At 33.5% G+C, this 14,179-nt stretch overlaps 1 protein-coding gene across 1 annotated transcript in view; it reads left to right on the top strand.

The window, feature by feature from the left end:
* Positions 1–14,179, top strand: part of LOC115884932 (homeobox protein invected-like) — an 80,739-nt gene that overhangs the window by 55,543 nt on the left and 11,017 nt on the right. The gene's annotated exons all lie outside the window — the stretch shown is intronic.

Here is a 14,179-nt window from a genome sequence, read left to right as displayed (position 1 = left end):
CGGACCCTATGGAAATATATTAAAATATTTAGAAAATACTTGAATCAAAATGTAAACAAACTTATAGAGAACAAATGACAATAACTGTCAAATAGATTGGTTTCAATCATTCCAGATCATTCGCCCAATTTTTTTATTAGAAATTATATTTTTCAGAAGATTTAGGGAAAAGTACAATTTGGCAACAACGCATTTTTCTTCTGTGGGACAATTTAAGAAAAAATCAAAATTTGATATCGCCACAAGTAAATAATCGATATGAGAACATTGCATTTATTGATTAATAAGAAAATTTTTCATTCCGTTATTACCTTGTTTATCCTCGGAAAAGACGGCCACGGTAGTTACTGGCACATACGATGTTCCCTTTCATTTCCGCCATCGAAAAATTCGAGTTTTATTAGAAATTTGATTTTTCAGAAAATTTAGGGAAAAGTGAAATTTCGCAACACCGCATTATTTTTTTTTCGGGAGAAATAAAAAAATTGTCTATACCATAAAATTGACAATAAAAATATTCTAACTTCACTTCCATGTCATCTCGCGACATAATAAAAATAAAACGTAACAAAACGTCGTTTAAACTGGCTCGGTGATCTTCCACCGGCCCTCATCTGTCATTACTGCCAACTAATTAAGCCGCGTAACGGTAGACCACCCTGTATGCGCGACAGAGACGGACAGCTCCAAACTTAATATCTTGATTAGTGGCCCATCAGATGGGCTGGATCGTCAGAGAGCAGAGAAAAAAACTAAACTCTTTGAGTCGCGCTGACTAAATGTCTAATGAATATCCCTTCTAGAGCTCAACCCTAATAAGAATCAATGTGATATTTACTAGCACTGTTTATATTTGTCATCGTGAAATTTTTATATTTTTCTTGACATTTCCCGGGAAATTTTAAAAAACTTTTTAGTGCCACTTGCTTATTCACCTGAAATTTCTTTACGGTGTATCTAAACCTTGCAGTGTTGCCACCTCCTACATTATCCATATTCAACATTCGTATTCAAGTTTAAATTTTTACACTACAATTACGAGTTTTAATATTTTAATCTTATCAGTGTCCATTACTAATAATTCTAGTAATAACACACATATTAATTATTTTTACGCATACAACATTTTTACAGTTATTTTCAACTTCTTATACTGAAAAAATAAATATTATCATCGCCATATTATGAAGTAGTTTCGATTAAAAAAAAACAGTGTTTTAAGTATACAACGTGGTGTACGATTGTCGATGTGTTTTGTAAATCAGTAGTTCAGTGGATCACATATTATTATAACTTAATGAGGATACTTTGTTAGAAATGGGGACTGTGTTATTATGTGAAGATTGTGAAGAATGTGAAGATTATCTCCACAGAAAAAAAACTAAATGCTTAACTTTTCTCTAAAGAACCGGTGAGATGCAAACTGGTAGTAGAAAACAAAATGTTCTATTTGTTTCTGCATATACTTCTTTTAAACACACAATCTGGCAACACAGGACGTCGAATAAGCTGAAAAGCCTTTAATAGTCAGCGGTTCTCAAAATGTTGCCATTATTTTTTCAAATTTTCAAAGTTAAATAACTCGTTTACTTTCAATTTATTTTAAAAATGGCAAAGAGAAAATATGTTTCTTTTGACCAGATCTACCACCCTTTAAAATACTTGCACTTATTTCTGGGACATCCTGTATAGATATTTAAACGTTTCGGTTGTTAGATATCCTAAGACTACGTCTACTGAGAATAAATTTGATCGTGATTTTTATTCGCGTCGAGCTATGGACGGCGTAATTAAATTAGTCAGTTTCAGCGAGGTTATGAAATACCATCAAAGCGGTTTTGGAAATAGGCAGAGAGCGTGGGGGGTCCCGCATTATTAATAATAATTAACGTGAAATTTTCGACTTCACTCAAAGCATTAGCCAAGAAGAAGCTCAAGATGTTTTTGTTCGTTTTATTTTATTTCGGAAATCTCAATAACACAATAAACATTTTTCTTTTGCATTTTTTCCAACTTTTTTAAATTTCTTTAGTAACATCTCTGGCTTTTTCTCTTTTTGAAGATGAAGGTTTGTTAATTTTCTAAAGGATTTTTACGTAATTACCAATTTCCAAATTTTCCTATAATTACTATCATGCAGTGGCGTAGCAAGGCGGGGGGCGGAGGGGGCGGTCCGCCCCGGGCGTCGACTCTCCAAGTACAAGATATTATTAAATAACTTGGTAATATTTGAGGAGTAGTGTCATCTCGTTGGAATTTGACTTTCGAAAAATCCGTTTGCCAAAAATAAGCTTTTTACGTCAAGCAGTTTAAGCAGAATCGTGGTTAAGAAATTACCCAACTTTTTGGAACACCCTGTATGATTTTTTAAAAAAATTCAAAATATGTATGAAAACCAAATAAATTATGCTTGTCCAAGCGTTTTCCCGAAGGACTAACCGTTTTTTAAATAACACATATTGCAATATTTGAGGGGCGTTTTCACCCTCTTGGAATTTGAGATTCGAGAAACCTCTCCTTATAGAACCTCTACACCCCACAGTCAATCCGTTTGCCAAAAATCAGCTTTAAACGTCAAGCAGTTTAAGCAGAATCGTGATTATTCAATGGTCATATTTTATGAAACACCCTGTATAAATTTATAAAAAATCTTAAAATAGGTAAAGCAACAAAATAAAATATACGTGCTTAAGAGTTTTTCCGAAAAACTCACCGGTTTTTAAATAAAAAATATTTTAATATTTGAGGGATAGTTTCGCCCCCTTAGAATTCGAGTTTCGAAAAATCCCTTCTTATCGAACCTCTACACCCTAAAGTTGATCTGTTTTCCAAAAATCAGCTTCTTACGTCAAGCGCTTTAAGCAGGATCGTGATTAACCAATGACCAGATTTTTCGAAACACCCTGTATACATTTTTAAAAAATCTTAAAATATGTAAAAAAACAAAATAAAATATACGTGTTTAAGCGTTTTTTCGGACTCTTGTTTTTTAAATAAAAAATATTGTAAAAATTGAGGGGTGGTTTCACCCTCTTGGAACTGGAATTTCGAAAAGTCCCTTCTTATCGAACCTCTACACCCTAGAATCAACCTGCATGCCAAAATTGAGCTTCTTACGTTGAGTGGTTTGAGCAGGATCGTGACTAATCAGTATGTCAGTCACTTAAGGATTTTATATATTAGTATAGATATCATTTTTCAGCACTTACAGATTCATACATAAGATGGTTTAGTACGTTGATCCCACTTCTGATGTCGTTATACCCCGTTTTTGCCGTCGTCCCGTCCTCGGAGAAGACCGTCGGGGTAGTTACTGGCACAGATGATGTTCTCTTTCATTTCCGCCATCGAAAAATAGGCGTTTTATTGGAAATTTGATTTTTTTAGAAGGTTTAGGGAAACGTGAAATTTGACAACACCGCATTATTTTTTTTCTCTGGAACAATTTAAGAAAAAAATCAAAATTTGACAACGCCACAACTTTTTTTTCCTGGATATTTAGTAAATAATCGATGGATACCATGTAGTAGTAGATCAAAAATACGTAGAAATACGTTTTTTTTTTATAATTTATGACAAATTAAAAAAAAATATTTTCTATTAAAGAGCGCTGTAAATATTCTGATTGATTCAGAAAATAATTTCACGTGTAACAAATGACTGGTGTAAGTGTCAAAAAACGAAAAAGAAATAAAATAGAAAGCAGTTATAATAAATTTCCGGTACAAAACATTTTTAGCAGGAAACTAATCCATCAAAAAATAATGTTATAACGACAAATACTACAAAAAAGTAATTTGTACAATGCCTTGTTAGTTTTTTATTTATTCTCGTATTAATAAACAAAACAGCCCATTTTTCTTGGGGTTGAAAAATGATACAATCGTCTCAGATAATATCAAAACAAATAAAAGAAAAATTATCATTTACTATGTAAGTTGTTTAATACATTTTCATGAAGTAGCAAGCCAGAAAATAATAATAATAAACAATCTTAATGAATAATACTTGAATAAGTTAACTTTTTCTCTACAATTAGCTTTTAAATTATATGTGTTTATGTTAAATATATTTAGTGTTAGGAAAAAAAACACTGCAAACGATGAAAATGAACATTTTATGTCATTTTTATGGACTAACTACACATGCATAACGGGAAATAGATGTGTTTCTTTCAATACTTATGTCTCTTGGGTGGTCCCAATCTGCCAAGTGCGCTTGTATTAGTGCGTTACTGCTTCGCCAAAACGGCTCTTTATTATTATTATTATTATTACTAGCCAGGCGCCAGAGCGATGTTGCCGTTGTGAAACCAATATTCCTGATTTTTAGGGATTTTCTTTTTTAGACAAAAAAATTCTAAATAAAAGCACGTGTTAAAACAGTGCTGAAATAAAACCAAAATGGGGGTTGTAAGGGTAGTTTTTTCCCGTTAATCTCATCCCGTGGCCCTCTAGATCGTTCCGGGAATGTTAAACGGTGTGACGGCGAATGTCCGTGTAAAGGGAGCCTAAAAAATTTAATTAGAAAATATATAAAGTCCGCGCGGGGTGAAAGATCGGTTACAAATTAAAGGGGGAGGGGTTGGGAAGAATTCAGGGGTGGGGGTGGCAAATAGGGGTGTGTTAAATTTAATTCCCTAAATACGAGGAATTATAGAGCTAAATAAATGGTTTAATTCCTAACGACGTATGTACAGGGTGTTAAATGGAGGCGAAGTTGCGCAATTTGATGCTCACTAAAATGCCGTATTGCATTTTGAAAAATTCCGAGTACTTCCGAATATATTCGAAAAAAAAACGGAATTTTTAATTTTGTTTTCTATTGTTTCCTGGCTTTATTTGTTGAGATAACTTAAAATAAAAAACACATTTTTATGGCCATTTTTTCTGCTCTATAACTCTGTGTGATATACAGGGTGTACGTAGCTCAATAATATTTTGTTGTGTTCTTTGTTGATGTCCTATAGAGGGTGACCCATTATAGTGCGAGGAAGTCCAATATCGTCGTTGTTGACAAAGATATGAAAAAAAGTTTTATACAGATGTTGCATGGTTTAAAATGGCGCATATCCTAAAATATTTTGTTGTATACAGGGTGTCCCAAAAAAAGATCTGATAAAGTTTTAAGTTTTTTTAAATTACACCCCCCCATAGTACAATATTTTTATTTTCAGCATTATGCGTTATTGCCATTATATTTCTGATTTAGTAAACTAATTTTGTTGAAAGTGTGGTATGTAATATGTTAACCTAACCTAACATATTGAATTCAAAAAATGTTCATTATATTATTCTGCATCTAACGTATGTTTGCATTAAAAAGCACCTAGTAGTCTTATGTTTACACCTGTTTTGTAGGTATATCTTGCGTACTTTCGTTGTACAAATTCGCATCGATTGAAAGCATCGATTTCAAAGGCTACCATGACGCTGTTTTTTTTCTCGATCGTATGGTAATTTCTTAGATTTGTGTTATTGTTAACGTTTTTCCTTTAAATCTTGAAAGGTGTGTATTGTTCCATTTACAGAAAAAAAAGATCTCCATTATGGCAAATAAGTGTGATAATTAGAGGAATAAAAAGGCTGCTAATTGTGCGCTTTAGAGGAAATTATTCATCTAAGTGTGATACAAGGATCTGAACTAATTTACGGATTGTTACTAAATGGTAGATAATGTTGCTAAAAATAATGTTTTTAAAATATATGATTCCTTTAATTTTTTTGGAAACGTCTTCTTTAACTGGTAATTGATTATTCATTTTGACACAACGTTACGTCATGTTGGTTAATAGATTTGTAAATTTTAATAGAGATGTAATGAGCAATATTATTTTTCGTATTTTTGAGTTTATCATGGCTCAAATATAGAATCAATTTTCAACAAGGCACACTTTTGATCCCCCTGTATATTCGTTGTGAATAGAGCAAAGGATTTTAAAGCAAGAAGGGTTCTGGTGTTTTCCCATTTTCCCCACAGAATCTGTATACGCCGTTGTTTCTTAGAGACAGTGCCTGTTAAAAACTCGTTGCAATCCGAAGATTGTTCTTTCTTAAATCAAGAAAAATGGTATTTTATCATCGACCGAAAAGATTTTTTTTTTATAGCGAGTTACGTTTTAAAAAATATTTAGAAATTATTATTTTAAGGAATTTATTACGAGTAGAAGAAATATTATGCTGGGTTGGCGTTGGTTTCTATGTAATTTGACAAATAAATAAAGCTGTCTCTTTAGTTATCAGTTTTGAGTCAATATTTTTTAATTCTCTTTCGTGTCGATTGCTGATCGAATTGGAGCCAGAAATGGCTCAAAACGAAATAAGTAAATTACCAACAGATATTCAGGCTGAGGCGACAAACGCCATATCCAAACTACTTCCATTTAAATCCCGAATAACTTATGAAAAGGAACACAAACATTTTCAAAAATGGAAGCAATTAAAAAACGTGCGAGAAGAAATAAAGTTTTTAACCTATCTTAGCTCTTAAAGTATCATTTAGTCTACCCTTGCGGTTAAAGTACTATTTTATCTACTATTTTTGATAGATATAAGGCAATTTTACCAGTTGCCATGGAAAAACATTATTTTGTGGTTGAACAAGCTTTTTAACCATAATTTTTAATCATATAGATGTAAAATTAAAACAGAAACCACGTTAAAAGCTGAAACCAATAAATTTTGTCCTACTTTCATCCAAACAGGAACTACCTAACTCTTTTTTAATCCATTAACAGATTCCTACAGCTCATTAAATTCACATAACGATGAAATATTTAACGTCCGATAACATCTAGCGTTGCCACCTAAAAAACCGGACGATGTAAACTTGGCAACACCGCTACCGGAACATCGGCAACATCAAAACGCCGGCTTTAACGAAAAAGCTCTCATTAAAATCAACGTTTACCTAATAAAAAAACGGTCGTATTTACATAATACACCCTTTAGGAGAGAGCGAGACAAAAAAACTGATGTACAGGGTGGTCAAGATTTGGGTTAAGAAGTAGATTTTTGAAAATTGATAGAAAAAATATTTTTAAAAAAATTATGCGTTTTCTTTCATGAGCTTTTCTGTAACTGAAAAACCCGATACGTGCGTTCTATTTGTGCGCTGCTTCCTCCAACTGATTCTGCATGCTTATCCCCTTTAAGTTTCCATGGAAAATCTCCTTGTACCTTTTGAGTTGTCCACCCGGTTTCCTCTTACCGTCTACAAGCTCACTGTAAAGAAGAGATTTTGGTAGGCGGTTTTCTTGCATCCTGCGTACGTGACCAGTCCATCTTAAGCGGAATTTAGTAATCATGACTTCAGCGCTCTTGCAGCAAGCTTTTGAGACACGGTGATACCATTTGGTTCTTAATAGTTGTGTAATGTGTCTCTGTTGCAACTCTCTGTGTTCATGTGCCGGCGGTACGGCACCCAGGTTTCGCTTCCATATAACATGGTAGGAATTATTATTGGTCGGTACACTGCAAGTTTCGTTTTTGTGCTCAAGTCATGATTGTAGAAACCCCTGTCTTTTAATTTCCAGAATGCTCTTGAGGCGCTGCTAATTCTGGGCTGAATTTCAGAGTAGATATTGGCCTTTTCCGAAATCCAACTGCCGAGGTAATTGAATTCCGCTATTCCAATAGTTCTTCTTCGATTTTTATAGCATTGTTATGGTTTTCCGGAAGAGTGCACATGATTTTAGTTTTATCGATGTTGAGCTTAAGGTCCAAAGCCTCGTATGCCCAGGTATATGTGTCCAGTATTTCTTGTAATTGCTGTAACGTTTTTGCAACTAGAACGCAGTCATCAGCGTACTGGTGTTCTGTGATGAATTTTATATGTATTTTTGCCCTGTAAGTGCTTGGGTTGATAAATAGAACAACTAAGATGTACCTACCATACGATCGAAAAAAAAAGCGTCATAGACGGCGATGATAATTTTGGCCAGGCCAAATATTTTTTTTATATTGAGTAAACATGATTTTTAAATGGTGTAGTTTAAAAAAATATGGAAATAGATTTGTGTTTCTGGAAACGTTGTATCCTGTTTTAATCTTTCTATAATTACTGTTAGTTTTTGACGAAGTTTTATGTTAATTTTTAGTAAATGACATCTAGAGATCCAGCTGTCTTTGACGCCGTTTTTTTTTCGAGTAAATAATTAAATTTGTCTTGTTACACCCTGTATAACATATGTATTTCCGTTACGAATGTCAGAGAGAGAGAGAGAGAGAAAAAAAACTATAATATATGTATGTCAAGAAAAAGAAACAGTAAAAAATATTAGATTTTTCATCAAGCAAGAGCAAAAGAGATAAACATATACGAATAAAGTGACCGAGAAAGAGACAGATATACAGTGACCACACACCTTGGCCACCAATTAAGCGTATTAATTTGGACCGAATTGGACCACCGCATTTCGTTTTCTATCTCTGTCGCGCTCAAATACACCGCGATGTGGGTGGGAGCGAGATGGAAAATGATGAAAGTGAAAAAGTAAACAGTTCTGGTACGGTCGAATTTGGGGAATGTTAATTAAAACAAAGGAGGAAGTTTTTCGAAGAGGGCTGTGGTGCGGTGTTGCCGGCTTGGGCAGGATGTAGTTGAGACTAAATACTTCCGATGTTAAGGTTTGTTGAATTGTAGGAATAGAAAGTTGAAAAAAAAACAGTACGCGGGTTTATACTGTTGTAAAAATATTAATAAAAGTCTGTATGAATCAAAACTATGCTTGTCGTATGCAGAATTTTATATTCTATCAGAATATGTCTTAGTTGGAGGTGAAATGTTGAAAGTATTGAGGGAGAGCCCGGGAGAGACAGCGGTTGTTCCACTTATTTTGTCTTAAAGCTGAAAAAACAGGAACAGTATTTGAACCGTTGAAAAAAATACTAGTAAAATTTTAAAGAAATCAAAACTATGCTTGTCGTATGCAGAATTTTATATTCTATCAGAATATGTTTTAGTTTGAGCTGAAACGTTAATAGTGTTGAGGGAGAGCCAGGGAGAGACAGCGGTTGTTCCGCTTATTTTGTCTTCAAGCTGAAAAAAGAGGACCAGTATTTGAACCGTTGAAAAAAATGTTAATAAAACTCTAAAAGAATTAAAACTATGCTTGTCGTATGTAGAATTTTATATTCTATCAGAATATGTCTTAGTTTGAGCTGAAATGTCAATAGTGTTGAGGGAGAGCCAGGGAGAGTCAGCGGTTGTTCAGCTTATTTTGTCTTAAAGCGGAAAAAAGAGGACCAGTATTTGAACCCTTGAAAAAAATATTAATAAAATTCTAAAGGAATCAAAATTATGCTTGTCGTATGCAGAATTTTATATTCTATCAGAAGATGTCGTATTTTTAACTGAAATGTCAATAGTGTTGAGGGAGAGCCCGGGAGAAAACATTTTTACATTTTTTTAATTTCTGACTAATAGATTTTTCCCTCTCCAATGCAAGAAGGGCATCAAACCATTTGAAAAAGGGGCCAAACTAGGGCCTTTATCGCTCAAAAACCACGTGCGCCAACTTAATAACAACCCAATCGTGTGGAAAAATAGCCGTTTTTAAGATTAGCAGTGGAAATGAAAATCCTACTGTGAAAATTCGATCCAATTTTACAGAAAATAAAATCTAAAAGCTTATCGGCTGGATGTATTAAGTTTTACCGTGGTAATAGTCTGGAAAATCGGTGAAAAAGGGGGTCTCGGTATAGAGGAAAATCATGGAAAAACGTTGCGGGTAGATAAGGATAAGAATGAACGGTTTTAATGAAATTATTTAGAGAATTTATATAAATATTTTTTTTAATAAAAATATATTTTTTTTCATTTTGAAAACGAAAAAATTGACCAGATAGATATTGATAAATTGACCACATAGGTCGTCTTTAAGAAATAGGTGGGTATTTTGAACGAACAAATAAAGCTATAAACTTATTGTGATAACCTAATATAACCTTTCAGACGTTTTTTTGAAAAAATAATAATAAAAATCTGCTTTTTGGGAAGCGTCATCGTAAACTACAGGGCGATGTCTCTTTTAATGGCAACATAATCCTCTGTAAGTATCTGCTTCTCATTGTGAGCGAGGTGTGGCATTTTCGTAAATCTGAAGATATTGCTTTAAAATGTCAAAGTAAATTTGAGCATTATTTCTTTTTTACTGCCAGATAATGCAAAATACAGGAAACAAATCGTATTATTGCAATCAGAGTGCCACAAATGTACCAATATTGCTTAACTTATATACAATGAATGTTAACAATTATTTTTTTATTTGCTCAACAAATCGTAACATATGTAAAACTGGATACTGAGTTCAGTTTTTTCAGTAAGAAATAAATTATATTATCTTTTATTGTTAAAATATCTGTTTAATTGAATATGAATACAGTTGGGGGTTGGATATGAATTTGGGTTATATACATAAAGATATGCGTGTGCCAGCCAGCCAGGGTGGAGCAACTGCCCCACGTAGCACCCCCGTGACTACGCCCATGATATTGAGTTCTATATTTGTTCCGCTTATATTGTCTTAAAGCTGAAAAAAGAGGACCAGTATTTGAACCGTTGAAAAAAAATATTAATAAAATTCTAAAGGAATCAAAGCTATGCTTGTCGTGTGCAGAATTTTATATTCTATCAGAATATATCTTAGTTTGAGCTGAAATATCAATAGGGTTGAGGGAGAACCCGGGAGAGACAGCGGTTGTTCCGCTAACATTGTCTTAAAGCTGAAAAAATAGGATCAGTATTTGAACCCTTGAAAAAAATATTAATACAATTCTAAAGGAATCAAAATTATACTTGTTGTATGCAGAATTTTATATTCTATCAGAATATGTCTTAGTTTGAGCCGAAACGTTAATACTGTTGAGGGAGAACCAGGGAGAGACAGCGGTAGTTACGCTTACTTTGTCATAAAGCTGAAAAAACAGGACCAGTATTTGAACCGTTGAACAAAATATTAATAAAAGTCTAAGGGAATCAAAACTGTGCTTGTCGTATTCAGAATTTTATATTCTGTCAGAATATGTCTTAGTTTGAGGTGAAATCTTGAAAGTGTTGAGGGAGAGCCTGGGAGAGACAGCGGTTGTTCCACTTATTTTGTCTTAAAGCTGAAAAAACAGGACCAGTATCTGAACCCTTGAAAAAAATACTAGTAAAATTTTAAAGAAATCAAAACTATGCTTGTCGTATGCAGAATTTTATATTCTATCAGAATATGTTTTAGTTTGAGCTGAAACGTTAATAGCGTTGAGGGAGAGCCGGGGAGAGACAGCGGTTGTTCCGCTTATTTTGTCTTCAAGCTGAAAAAAGAGGACAAGTATTTGAACCGTTGAAAAAAATGTTAATAAAATCCTAAAAGTAATAAAACTATGCTTGTCGTATGTAGACTTTTATATTCTATCAGAGTACGTCTTAGTTTGAGCTGAAATGTCAATAGTGTTGAGGGAGAGCCCGGGAGAGACAGCGGTTGTTCCGCTTATTTTGTCTTAAAGCTGAAAAAAGAGGACTAGTTTTCGAACCCTTGAAAAAAATGTTAATAAAATCGTAAAAGAAATAAAACTATACTTGTCGTATGTAGAATTTTATATTCTATCAGACCATGTCTTAGTTTGAGCTGAAATGTCAATAGTGCTGAAGGAGAGCCCGGGAGAGACAGCGGTTGTTCCGCTTATTTTGTCTTAAAGCTGAAAAAAGAGGACTAGTTTTCGAACCGTTGAAAAAAATATTAAAAAAATTCTACAGGAATCAAATCTATACTTGTCGTATGCAGAATTTTATATTCTATCAGAATATATCTTACCTTGAGCTGAAATATCAATAGTGTTGAGGGAGAGCCCGGGAGAGGCAGCGGTTGTTCCGCTAATATTGTCTTAAAGCTGAAAAAATAGGATCAGTATTTGAACCCTTGAAAAAAATATTAATAGAATTCTAAAGGAATCAAAATTATACTTGTTGTATGCAGAATTTTATATTCTATCAGAATATGTCTTAGTTTGAGCCGAAACGTTAATACTGTTGAGGGAGAACCAGGGAGAGACAGCGGTAGTTCCGCTTACTTTGTCATAAAGCTGAAAAAAGTATTTGAACCGTTGAACAAAATATTAATAAAATTCTAAGGGAATCAAAACTGTGCTTGTCGTATTCAGAATTTTATATTCTATCAGAATATGTCTTAGTTTGAGGTGAAATGTTGAAAGTGTTGAGGGAGAGCCCGGGAGAGACAGCGGTTGTTCCACTTATTTTGTCTTAAAGCTGAAAAAACAGGACCAGTATTTGAACCGTTGAAAAAAATACTAGTAAAATTTTAAAGAAATCAAAACTATGCTTGTCGTATGTAGAATTTTATATTCTATCAGAATATGTTGTAGTTTGAGCTGAAACGTTAATAGCGTTGAGGGAGAGCCGGGGAGAGACAGCGGTTGTTCCGCTTATTTTGTCTTCAAGCTGAAAAAAGAGGACAAGTATTTGAACCGTTGAAAAAAATGTTAATAAAATCCTAAAAGTAATAAAACTATGCTTGTCGTATGTAGAATTTTATATTCTATCAGAGTACGTCTTAGTTTGAGCTGAAATGTCAATAGTGTTGAGGGAGAGCCCGGGAGAGACAGCGGTTGTTCCGCTTATTTTGTCTTAAAGCTGAAAAAAGAGGACTAGTTTTCGAACCGTTGAAAAAAATGTTAATAAAATCCTAAAAGAAATAAAGCTATGCTTGTCGTATGTAGAATTTTATATTCTATCAGAGCATGTCTTAGTTTGAGCTGAAATGTCAATAGTGTTGAGGGAGAGCCCGGGAGAGACAGCGGTTGTTCCGCTTATTTTGTCTTAAAGCTGAAAAAAGAGGACTAGTCTTCGAACCGTTGAAAAAAATATTAAAAAAATTCTACAGGAATCAAATCTATACTTGTCGTATGCAGAATTTTATATTATATCAGAATATATCTTACTTTGAGCTGAAATATCAATAGTGTTGAGGGAGAGCCCGGGAGAGGCAGCGGTTGTTCCGCTAATATTGTCTTAAAGCTGAAAAAATAGGATCAGTATTTGAACCCTTGAAAAAAATATTAATAAAATTCTAAAGGAATCAAAATTATACTTGTTGTATGCAGAATTTTATATTCTATCAGAATATGTCTTAGTTTGAGCCGAAACGTTAATACTGTTGAGGGAGAACCAGGGAGAGGCAGCGGTAGTTCCGCTTACTTTGTCATAAAGCTGAAAAAACAGGACCAGTATTTGAACCGTTGAACAAAATATTAATAAAATCCTAAGGAAATCAAAACTGTGCCTGTCGTATGCAGAATTTTATATTCCATCAGAATATGTCTTAGTTTGAGGTGAAATGTTGAAAGTGTTGAGGGAGAGCCTGGGAGAGACAGCGGTTGTTCCACTTATTTTGTCTTAAAGCTGAAAAAACAAGACCAGTATTTGAACCGTTGAAAAAAATACTAGTAAAATTTTAAAGAAATCAAAACTATGCTTGTCGTATGCAGAATTTTATATTCTATCAGAATATGTTTTAGTTTGAGCTGAAACGTTAATAGTGTTGAGGGAGAGCCGGGGAGAGACAGCGGTTGTTCCGCTTATTTTGTCTTAAAGCTGAAAAAAGAGGACTAGTCTTCGAACCGTTGAAAAAAATATTAAAAAAATTCTACAGGAATCAAATCTATACTTGTCGTATGCAGAATTTTATATTCTATCAGAGTATCTCTTAGTTTGAGTTGAAATGTTAATAGTGTCGAGGGAGAGCCCGGGAGAGACAGCAGTTGTACCGCTTATTTTGTTTTAAAACTGAAAAAACAGGACCAGTATTTGAACCCTTGAAAAAAGTGATATGATATTGAGTTCTAGCTCAACACAAATAATAATTTTATTCAATAATTTAGTTTTAGTATTCGTTTTATTGAATAATATACCATAAATCTAAGTCTTAATAACATCAAATCAAATAAAAGTAGCGTTTTTAAATATTAATTTTGTTTTCCTGGCACTTGTAACCTATAATTCTGTTACAATCTAACTGTTTTCCAATCAAATCGTGTTGGGAAAACACCAAATCGGTATTCAATTAAGTTCAATTATTTCTGGAAAAAGGAATCACGGAAAATATAATTTTATTTCCCTATATTTTATTATATTTTGGTTAAAACACCTAGAGTTTTGAATAATTGAAAATACTCAA

The sequence above is a fragment of the Sitophilus oryzae genome, unplaced genomic scaffold (assembly GCF_002938485.1).
Source record: "Sitophilus oryzae breed Bouriz unplaced genomic scaffold, Soryzae_2.0 scaffold_358_pilon_pilon, whole genome shotgun sequence".
In the NCBI taxonomy this organism is placed as follows: Eukaryota; Metazoa; Arthropoda; class Insecta; order Coleoptera; family Curculionidae; genus Sitophilus; species Sitophilus oryzae.
Note: the sequence above shows the minus strand (reverse complement) of the source record. Positions and strands in the feature narration are given on the sequence as shown.